A 3,075-nucleotide genomic window follows, 5' to 3' on the forward strand; every position below is an offset into this window, starting at 1 on the left:
AAAGAAAACTTGAAGAGAGGTAATCTCAAAATGAAGCAGATTCACACCCATTCTCTCTCCTGTTCACTCTAATTTTCCTTCTCTCTCAAACTCCCTTTCTTTCTATATCCTCTGCTTTTCCACTCTCTCTGTTTCACCTCCACACAGAACGTGGGAAGAAAGATGGTGAACCCAAATAGGAACCCAGATGTGTGTCCAAATGGACACAACTCTCAGTGTGTAAAGAAGCAAAGACTTTGAGCTCTGAGGGAGGGGCCTCGCTTGACAGAGAGGGAGAATTTTTGCTCTCTGCACAAAATTAGTGAAACCTACAGAAAAATACTATTTCATTCCCCTGGGTGGGATGGGGAGGGCTTTCTTTCTCCTAGAGTTATGTAAAAGGGATTTTATTGTGAACAAAAGAAAAGAGAAAGGGCAGAGTTAGGGGAATGAGTTTGTTTTAACAACCCTCACTTCTAAGGGCTCTCAAACTAGTTGCCCTCTAAGGAAAGTGTTGCTAAAACCTAATAAATTACCTTTCCACTTATTGGGATGTTAGAAAATAAAGGGAATAAGAAGTGCCTACGTACAGGCATGAGCATGAAAATCACCAGAGCATTGACATCTCAAGGGTAGTCAGGTACAGAACAACTCTATAATGAAAAATGGTTTTCATTTCTTTTTCTATTGTAACTAGAGAACCATCTAAGAACTCACATGATAGCAAGAGGATGTGCTCCATCCCAGGTTTTCTGAAGAGTTGTCCCAAACCTGGCTCTCCCTTAATGTTCAGGCGTTTGCTGTGACTTTGTTATTGTTACTGCTGATGAAGGGATGCAGGAATTAAAACAGAGGATGCTTCCAGGCATTTAGGAAGACGCTTGGCCAGCTATATTAACTCCTTGTTATGCCTAAAAATAGTCAGCCATTTCCTGTTGATGCTTGCTCCCTGCCACTCCGGGACTGCATTTATCCTCCAATGGTCAGGGGTCCTGGTTTCCAAAGACTGGCTTGATTAAAGCTGACTTCTAACACCTCTGCCTTCCGCCTTCCCCAGCTACATTTCCCAGCAGGGCAAATATGGGGGGGCTCAGCTTTGGTTTATCTGACAGATTAAAAAGACAAACAGCACCATTTATCTTGTTCTAATCTAAGTATTCAAACACTGTTGAGTTCTTTTTTTCCTGGACAGAGAGAAAGAAGAGTATTTGTGTATTATTAGAGAGTGGGGTCCTATGCTTGATAAAAGAGAGGAAGAAAGGGAGGGAAGGAGGGAGACTCAGTATACAACCTCAACCTCAGAAATGAGGAAAGTAGGAATATGTGTTTTTCCACTCCCACCCCACCCCAATCCATTCTAGGCCCAGCACATTGACTCTCTCTGTTAGGAGAGCTTTGGATGATCACAACCTGGAAATGGGGTCAGGGAGAGGCAAAAGGTGTTGAATTTGAAAATCTGGTTGGACTCCAGGTTCAAAAAGACCTGGAAGAGGAGCCTCTAAGTTGGAACATCCTTAGTTAATATTCTCCAAATTGGACAGTCTAGAAAAAGTCTGTGAAGCCCCCAGTAGGTATCACTGGCCCTGGTGGGCCCTTGCCATCCATGTTGGGGTTTTCTAGCTGTCTGTTCTTGGGCCCAAGACTGGATAGATGAGAGAGATGTCCCCAGACTTCAGTGAGCCTCTTTCTGAGTGAGGAGTAAACAGGGACCACTTTTTAGTTGCATTTGGGGGAGCCTGGGAGGGAGGGTGCTAATATGGCATTATAGTTTTATCACTAGAGAAAACAATGCCATAATATCAGTGCTTTCTTGAAGAGTCTGATACTTTTGACTACTCCTGAAGATGCCATCACTGGCCTGGGCTAAGAAAGGGACAGAGGCAGCTCTCGTGCTCCCCCCACGCTTTCCCAGGTGTGTGTGTTGGGGGAGGGGGAAAAGGTGCCTGGGTTTCCAGGATATCGAGCACTCTTTTCCTACACACATACACAAACAGCATTTTACATTGAATGGGGTAAAGACTAGCAGGAATTTCTTTTTTTCCACCAATGTCTCCCGTTGAGAAGGGGGTTCTTAGCATGGCCATGTAAATCAATACTGAGTTATTTCTTTGAATTCAAAGGCTATTTATCCAGGTCTAATTTCTTTAGAATTAACGTGATAACTGAGCCTAACGTAGCAACCAAACTCAGCCAGGCCCTGCCTGGCTTGAACGTACTTCTACAGCCTGAGGAGGCCGCAAACCCTCCACCGGCACCCAATCTACCCCCTGACCTATGCGCGCTGCAAACACTGGTCCATAGATAGAACGGCAGGGGACTTTCCACCCATAGAGACTGCTTCTCCCACGGTGGCCCTGGGTGCGCTGACCCACACGCAGGGGCTAGTGTTGGCAATCAGTTGGTATTTCTCTCTAAATAACACTGATGGCCGGAATACAAGCCCCAACACCTCAACGTCTTAAAAAGCAAAAGGCAGTTTAGGCCTCAAACCCTGCCTCTTAAAACTTTTTAGTGAATATGACCCTCACCTACTATAGGCCCTAAAAGAGACTTAGGTCTCCAGATGGCTGGCTTTACTTCTGTTTTGAATGATAAAAACTTCTTAGGCCTCACCTGCCCTCCTCCTCCACCCCCCAGGGCTGGCTCGGGTTCCCCAGCCAGCAAGACAAAGAGGTTGGAGCCAGGACCGGGCTGGCGGCTGGCGGCCAGCAGGGCGCAGGGGCCTGGAGCCCCTGAAGTGAGTGCCTTCGCTTCGAAGCCCTGAAGAATCCGGGAGCTCTTGACTCTCAAGGATGGGCTGGAGGTGCCGGCTGGACGAACAAACCAGGGGCGACTCGCCTTAGCTCATTACCGCCGCCCATGACACTGGGCGAAGGACTTGGCAGCCCAAATGCCGGTTTATTTGGAGAGAAGAGGCCGAGGGCAGCGGGCCCCCTGCCTCAAGCAGCCACTGAGCGCCAAACTCCTCGCACCGAGGTTGGTGGCAGAGGCCACACGTGGCAGCCACTCGCCGCGGGCCACCTTGGCGCACTGTGTGGGACCACACTAGCTCTCTTGCTAGCTATTCCCACGACTAGCCGGAAAGCCGGACGCTCA

Source organism: Balaenoptera musculus, chromosome 9 (assembly GCF_009873245.2).
Source record: "Balaenoptera musculus isolate JJ_BM4_2016_0621 chromosome 9, mBalMus1.pri.v3, whole genome shotgun sequence".
Lineage (NCBI taxonomy): Eukaryota > Metazoa > Chordata > Mammalia > Artiodactyla > Balaenopteridae > Balaenoptera > Balaenoptera musculus.